The sequence below is a fragment of the Anopheles coluzzii genome, chromosome 3 (assembly GCF_943734685.1).
Source record: "Anopheles coluzzii chromosome 3, AcolN3, whole genome shotgun sequence".
NCBI classification, from domain to species: domain Eukaryota; kingdom Metazoa; phylum Arthropoda; class Insecta; order Diptera; family Culicidae; genus Anopheles; species Anopheles coluzzii.
In genome coordinates this window covers 82,227,176-82,235,913 of record NC_064671.1, presented here as the reverse complement: position 1 = coordinate 82,235,913, position 8,738 = coordinate 82,227,176, and the positions used below count along the sequence as shown (strand labels likewise).

Genomic DNA, 8,738 nt, shown 5'->3' with positions numbered 1-8,738 from the left:
GACGGAGTTCACCCAGGTTCGAGTACTTAGCAGTTCAGTCAATCTTAACGTCAAGCAACGACGCGGGTCCATCCGGGACACGGTGGATGAGGTGAGGATTAATTGTTTCATTTTGCCTAGTTTCCGTAGTGCAATGGAGTGCTGGGCGAATTATTTGATTAATGTTGTTTTGATTTTATGCTTGCACTGTTACCCAGAACAGTTGTTGTTGGGTAGAGCCTGGGCCGTGTCAATGGGCTAAGGCAGATGATTGAACGGAGTTTCCGTTTCGGATGCTGGCTGCTTTTGGTGGATGAATGATTAGAAAATCCAAACGGCGAGAGGATCCTACAAAATGGAGTCATTTATTTTCTTGTGTGTCCTTAAAATCGGTTATAAATGAACAGTCGTTGACTCTCAGTTGCTGTTGGAACGCATCTTGACTGAGAATTTTGGGCTATTATGGGATAAGTTTGGAGGAATGGTGTTCGCACTTCCTGCTGGAATGTTCTCATAAGCCAATTTGTGAGATTATTGTAAAGTATTATTAATGGACTGTCAAAACCTGTTTCACGGGAGGGGAGAACAACTGGGTAAGGAGATTTTAGCTTGCCAACGGTTTTGCTGCAGCATGGTGTTTCGCTGTTTAGTGAGACGTGATTCCATTCATTGACATCCTTGGCGGGAAACGAATTCAATTAATAATGGCATGTTGTTAAGCGTGAATCCTTTCTGCACACACATTTTCAGATCGTGCTCAAATGGAGGAAAGGGATTTAAAATTAGCTTTTTGTGTTTTACATTTATCGAACGGAGACTTCTCTTGAAATCATTCTCGAAGGACAAAAAAACAACTGTAACTATACGTAGTCTTAATAATCTATTGTAACTTCATATCTTTATACATTGTAGCTTAAACTAGATTTCAATTGCTTTTTTTCATTGGATTTGTAAGTTTCGTTGTTATTTTAACACTATCAAATTATATTTACTATTCTTTTACATCGATTAAGATTAATGGCATGCTGATACAATAAAGCTTAGTGAACAAATTAGAAATTTTAAACAAAGAAATTAAAGTAAATAAGGCAAAAAGTAATTGAGATAAAACATAATAAAATTCAACGAAAATTTGATCTACACTAAATATGATTAATGAATGAATGAACTTGAGAGTGATACATACAGTGGACCCTCTCTTATTTGAGAGGCGATGGGACTGTCGAATAAGAGGGGTTTTCAAATAAGAGAGGTGGAAAGTGAATGAAAGGTCCATACAAACAAGAAAGAGACAGAACATTTAGTATGCAGCCTTAACTGTTGCTATAGGAAACTGCGAACAGGATTGCCAATTTGAGCATACATCATTCAATAACCATGGCAACACCATACACTCAAGGGACTGTGCAAAATGTTCAAATAAGAGAGGTTTTTCAAATTGGAAAGGTGTCAAATAAGAGAGGGTTCACTGTATATAATTACAAAAAAGAAAAAAAAAAGTGTATTCTCTAGGGAATCTTTGGATACAAGAATATAAAAATAATAGGCATCCAAGTACGATTCTTGGATACAAGGGCAGGCATTCAAATATGATAAAGCCCAAGAATGAAAGTCAATCCAACGAAATTACTAGGATAAATAGGCCAACAAGACTAGTACAGAATTTCGAGTCATATAATGGAATAGTTCATTCGGTTAAGGGAATGTTTCAAATCGGTAGTGAAATCGCAAGCATTCTGTGGAGGTTTGTATTCATTTAATGGAGTGTTTGCCAACGAATAGGAAAATTTTGCAAGCATACCGATGAGCTGGCATTGGACTGTGGTAGTCGGTATAAAAATGCTCGAAGTGATACCAATGCTTTTTTTTCCAATAAACTATATATAAACTATATATAATATTGATAGATCAGTAAAATTAACTAAAACGTTTTGGAATGTTTACAGTGGCACCCACAGTCTGATGACAGCTCCACAGAATGCATGCAAAATCCCCCTATTCGGTTGCAACACTCCATTATATGATTGCAAATTTCCACTGTATGCTTGCAACATTCCACTATCGATTTGCAACATTCCCCTAAGTAGTACTATTCCCTTATCAAAATTTTGTATCAGAAATATCTTCTGAATCTTTCACCTACGTCCGAGTTTCAGAGAAATCTATTTACAGGGTTAACCAAGCGACATTGCGATGTTTGCTGCATATTATTTCGAGCACGAAATTGATCTTGAATTGAGTCACGATTTTTAACTGGCAAAAAACTAGTTTTCACTCGTCTAATAATATTTTTGACACATCACGTGACCTCAGTTTTTAAGTGCGAACTTTTTGTTTGTTTTTTTTTTTTAATGCAATGTAGGTGAAATGTGTAAAATAATGTAAAATGCCATAGGCAAACATGCACCTCAATCCCCAGGGTTGGCAAAAATAAATAAGGACGGGTGAATAATTATATTGGTCCAGCACAAATACGTAATAGGTGTCAGAATAAGTTTCATGGGGGGCAAACTATGTAACGCACATTGCCAAATGACTTGGTAAACCCTGTATTCATGTTGAAGCTACAATACCTCCCGGAAGGACTAATTTGGTATTGTTTAGGATTGGATTTAAACGTTATGCTTGTCTCTGTATGATGGGGCTTCGTTCGTCTCCTTTTTCTCAAAGGAGACTTTATTCATCTGGCTTCTATAGCAATTACTCGCTCGAAAGCCTCGCTGATTGATAATAATCCTGTTTCAACTTTTATATACACATTTACATGCAAGTATATGTTAAATTAAACAAACAAAAGCATGCTATATAGTTCTCAGGAACTGTATGAAAATTGAAAACCCCCTATCAATCAATATTTACAACAATTGCCTTTAATAGATAACCGATAGAACAAATCTTTGAACGTAAATATCCGCAACATTGAAAGCACCGCTCCGAGACCTTTTTCCCCCCACGGGAGGTTAACAATAAATCGAAAGCCCATTAAATTGATTTACTTGCGTTCGAGTAATTATAATATCTACATTTTGGTTCCCATTTGCATAAAAACTGTCACGAATGGGAAAAATTAAAAAAATCGAATCAAGCAAAAACTTGGCCACAAACGGGGTGATATAGGATACAGAAGCACACACAGACACACACGCATGCAGCATTATCACACCGATTGCGTATTGTCTTGTCGTAATTTATAGGCATTTTATGCGACATTGGGTTTAATTAAAAAACAAAAGTTCATCCCGGCTACGGGGGGATCGAACCCCTTATTCATTGTGGCGTTTCGCGCAAACATAAACGATTACTGCCACTGTGTTTTCGCGCACGACGATGCAGCAAACACATGCGCTACGGTTGTAAATTGTATCGATTTATTAATTTCCCGTTTTTTTTTTTTGTTCGCTGTTTCGCGCTCGCTGAAATGTTTGTCGCCCTCTTCCTATCCCCTCCCCGCTTAGCGCTTCTGTTATCATCGAGTGGTGATCATCAAATAGCAATGATTTAGCCTCGGATTGCACCGCAAATGTCAACACTTTGTGCTATTATTTATTTTTAAATGTGTTTTTCCCTTTTTACTTTTTACACACATGCAGACACACACACACACGCTTCCCCGTGCTCTGTCCCACGATCGAGTGTTGCGCGCACGGGAGAGCGTGGTAGCTATTTCTTCCCAATCCCGTGCGCGATACGCGCTATTTCAATTAAAAGTGCGCCTCTGCACACAATATTTATGGCCCAATGGCACACATACGCACGACACGCAATGCTGGAATGGGGTGCCACAAAACAGGACATTCAGGACGAAAAAGGTCACACAGCGCAGTTGGCAGTCTTTTTTGAAGCACCCGAAAAACGACGTGCGGCTGATGTGCAGCGCACGTTTGTGTCCTCTGCCCCGATCGCAAGCAAATGGACAGTTAACACTCTGGGTGACATTAGAAAGCCCTCTCCGACAACTGGTACTACAGGTATCGGTCGGTAAGTGGGAAAAGGTTGCCTGTTTATTTGTTTTCTTTTATTCCAGGCTCGGAAATGTTCACATTAACGACCAAACGCCAAACACAATAGCGTGGATAGTGTTTTGTTGTCCCAGTCAGCTGTTTTACCCACGGTTTAAAGGTTAGTGCTGATGGGAGAGAGAGAGTGCCTTATCGATTGTCATCAAAGTGAACTGCTCATTCGGTAGCTCATAATTCATAATTTATTATCTGGGAGAAAAAAGGTTCATTTTGGGATGCATGTGTAGTTTGGCTACAAATCGTCCAAGTTTTATGGATGCTTTTGTAGCGAAAATGTCACGAGCGTAAAGATGGCTTGCATTTTTACTGTTTACTGTTGTTAATTATGATTTGTAGTCGCAAAAGGTTTATTTATTTTTGCCAAGGATTCGCTATTCATTGATTTTTGAGCGATTCTCACAGATTCTAGTCTGTTTGTAATGTGTATAAGGTGCAAAAAATATAATGAAACGCAGATAATATCGGTCCAAAAGCTTACTTACCAAAGCCTATGTGAATATTTCATAAGCGATGAATGAAATGTTGTTTAATGTGTGCTCTTTTCATTCTTTTGCATATTTGAAAGTGGAGTGAACATCCAGTTTTTTTTTAATTTATTTTATGATACTGGCTTATTGGCTGGTAGTCTTAACACTTTAAGAACTGTCCTAAACTATGCATGAACTATCGACCAATCAAGAACTGGCTTTAGGATGTTTAAAAATCAAAATACATTTAAGACAAGTTAATACTTTAAGTAAGACTTGGACATCAATGCTTCATAAGTGCTACATTGTTGCATCGTACAGTCAATAGCTACATGATAGTTAATATATTAATCATAATTCTACACAACTTTGGAAGACGTTAACATTTTAATTACTCAATTCGTAACATTCTAACAAACACTGCATCTGATACGATACCGAAGACTCATTAATACTCAAGATAAGACCTGGTAAATGATAAATAGAGGGATTTGAGGCAATGAAAGTCAGTTTGAGAAGCGGAGCGACGGTTAACAAAGTCTAGCATTCTGTGAGCTGATGATTGTCTCATAATAAACAAGAAAATCTTATTTGATATCTCACATCTCCTAACTCGCGTTATGCATGCGAGCGTCCTAATGTAGTGTGTATTCAAAATAAATAGGGGTTTAAATGATCAAAATACACTACAGTGCATTCACAGTCTAGAGTCTACAGTCTAGCGATCAGTTCGTGTAGCTCTATGCAGTCCAATGGTACTAGAACAGTATCAGATGTTCATTTCTCGTTGCACACATAAAAGGGTTCATCGTTAATGTACAACAAAAAGAATCCTGGATTATTGCCTTGCGGAAATCATAAACAGCTCTTCAACGTTTTCGATACACAGCCTTTGCTTTGTAGATAGTACTTTCTATATCAACCATGGTTTTAGAGATTGGGATATTCTGGTGCCCTAAAGCTGCTCATAAGGAGTTTTATTTTTGTTTTTGCTTAATGACCCTCGAGACTAAAACTGAGAAAGGATGACTAAGACGGAAATAAAAAAAAGACATCAATTAATAAATAGTAAATTTTTACAAGAGATTTATACATCCTTTCAGCTATTTTTCAATGAAAAAGCAAAGCATTATTTGAAATATAACATTTTATTTGAAAAAAAAACAGCCGCACCCGTTGGACACTTTTTGTTGCTCGTTCGAAATCAAACGATTCACACACACACACACATACACACACATGACCGAACAGCGCAAACATTTAACAGCTTCACCATTGGCTGTGCAGCAAACGGTGTGCGCCGAAAACATTATTTATAATCATTATTTATTATCGACGGGGCAATATCTCCTACCGAACCACTCGCGAGCATTTGCTGTCTCTGGCAGCGCTTTTCCGAGGTTTTGTTGTTCCCCACTTCCCGTTGCTGGTATGATGTATGGTTTTTGTTGCCGTTTCGTTTTGTTGCTACCACTCTCGGCCTTTTGCTTCCTTTTTTTGCCACCGGCATAGCAAAATAGCACCACGGTAATCCTCACATGACACCCTACCATTCCTGCGATCGCTCCACCGTTGCCATAAATACCCGTGTCCCAGTGATGTCCCAGCGTAGAAAGCAAAAATTATGATGTTCCCTTGACTTCGGGCTTCGGATGGTGTGGAGGGGTTGGAGCAGGGGACGAAGGAAGAGAAGGACGCTAAGCCCAGGACGGCCCAGGAGTGACCGGAAGCTCACCCGAGAGGAAGGAATTAATTGCTCGAAAGGAATTCCGTTGCCATTGTGTGGAGCAAAACCCAAACTTCACGGCACACGCTTCAAGACCGGGAGACTGTGAGAGGAACGAATAGGGTGGAGGGAGAGGGGGGATTAAAGATGCTTTTGATAAGAACAAAATAGCAAACGGCAACGTACTATTTGGGTCAGCTTTCCGCGCATTACAAGCGCGCGCGTTCGTCCGACCACTCGCCTATCGGTCAGCCACATTCGGCCAGGGTAACTGGGTCAAGGGCAGCTAGCTACTCGTCCGTGTGTAGCTGCCAATTTATCTAATCTTATCTAATAATAGCGAACGCAGCACGACGCAAAATCTTAGACATTTGCCGTGGTTTTTTCTGCGACTCAGCCGAAAGGCACAACAAACGAAAGCAACGTCATCAAGAAATTGATTAGAATGCTTTGTTGTGATGAACATTTGATAGTATTGTTTCATAAAAAAAGTTCTTCGTAGCGATCCTGCCAGGAGTCGAACCTGGAATCTTCTGATCCGTAGTCAGACGCGTTATCCATTGCGCCACAGGACCCGATTGACAGAGGCGAGGTTATTTTGAAATTTAAAAATAAATTTCAAACACTTTTCTAATCGCTGCTGCTTTGTTTGCTTGGATCTATTTTCAAATGGTTCTTGATCGAGAAGATAGTTGTATGCGCATGATCAAAGGCGTCTGCTAAGCAATGGTTGGATGTGATTTTAGATGGAGGAACGACCGCATTTGGTACTATTTTCTAAAGATTTTTTTTTAATTGATACAACTATTATTCCAGATCTATCTTCTTTATTATTAACATTGTATTTAATTTATTTCGCTTGAAATTACTAGTCAATGCGCTATATATTACAGTTGGATGTGACGAAGATGCTTTGCATTGGTTTTTGGTTTGTGTTTCCTATTTCTTTTTGAATCTATTTATTCGGTTTCGGAATCCAAAAACAAAAAAAAAAATTATATTAAATTTTATTATTGTTCATTTTATTTTAATGGATTAAGTTTAGTTTAATCTTTTATTGGGTTTTTAAAGGTGGAGCTTCGGTTGGTTTTTTTGTTGTTGCGCTAAGCTGACTGATTGAGCTCCAAATGACGACTCATGACTTGTTTCTTGCAGTTTGTGGATTCATTAGAACCTCTAATATGATTAATTTTAAGAAATTAAACACATTTTTGTGGTATCACGCTTGACAACATGCTTCAATCGCTTAAATCCTTTAATGCTAATATTTTCCATAGTTTTTCCATCATGATCATCATCATCATCATGGACCTAAGAATAGCAAATGCGACGAGAAAAAATTCCAGTTATGCCCAGTAACGACAACGCATAACGGCCATAACGATCCCCAGAACCACGTCACCATCGATCGATACTCTCTCACATCCTGCCTCATAGCACGCTACATAGCACGCAAACCCAACCGGGGCCGGACTCGGACTGCACAGTTTCCTTTACGCAGGTCGCAGCCGCCGGGCCCTGGCAGAGTTGTCCTTCGGTCCGACAATTCGATCACTGTAAATCAGTACACGATTTCCTGAGTTTAATAACCATCTCCTGCTCGGACTGCGGCAGGCAAGGATCCCATACATGAGCGACCGGTCTCCCTCCCTGATTCTATCCTTTTGGTTCGCCTTGGGCAGTTTCCTAACCTAAAACGGATATTGCAAAACCGTCCTCCTCCTCATCAGCTTCTGACCCCGTGCAAAGGTTCGGCCGGCATCATCATCATCATTGGTTGGAAAAAAAAACTACCCTTACGGTTATGTTGGTGGTGGCCAACGGTCGTTCACCAACACAGACACACACACACGGGAGCATACTTCCGGGGGCCTTTTCCGGCGCGAACGCGCGGAAGGGAAATTGAAAATATAATCACTAAAAATAACAATCACCAATCATCGGTCCGGCAAACGTGACAGCGATTACGATGACACGCGGCCACAGAAGGACACACACACACACACACGTCCACACACCACCATGAGTGTCACATTTCCCGGGGACGCTTTTGTCACGTGTGTTTTTTTTTTCTTTTTTTTCCCCGCTCCCGCTCCCTTTGCTTTTGCTTTTGGTTCGGGGGCGAGCAAACGCGAGGAGAGGGCCAGCGCTTACTTGGATGGATTTTGCGGTTGTTACATGACGCTTTTCGTTCGCGAACTTTGGTAAGGTTAGAGTAGTAAGGAAAGATAGGAAGAGAGAGAGAGAGAGAGATTGAGGGAGGAATGGTCCAATGTGTGTTGTTGATTTATGCCATTCGAACCGGAAGTTGATATTTTGGGTTTTTGTGGTTCTGCTGTGCACTACGGTCCAGTGTGGGAAGGAAACGTGGGAAAACTCGGAGTGGTGGCAGCCCGAAATCGGATTATAATTGCAAACGTACGTGTGTGTGTGTGTGTTCGTGTCCATGTTTAGTGGTGGTTGGGCTTTGTGGTTGTGGATTTTTTTTCTCGTCCCAATGTATAATCCAACTTTTGTTTCATATGTTACATAATGAAGCTGATGTTC

The 8,738-nt window shown here is 40.0% G+C and overlaps 1 non-coding gene across 1 annotated transcript; it reads right to left on the bottom strand.

Moving 5' to 3' along the window:
- Positions 1-6,693: 6,693 nt before the first annotated feature.
- Positions 6,694-6,766, bottom strand: Trnar-acg (transfer RNA arginine (anticodon ACG)). Its single transcript has one exon. It is a non-coding gene; the product is annotated as a tRNA-Arg (tRNA).
- Positions 6,767-8,738: the final 1,972 nt, after the last annotated feature.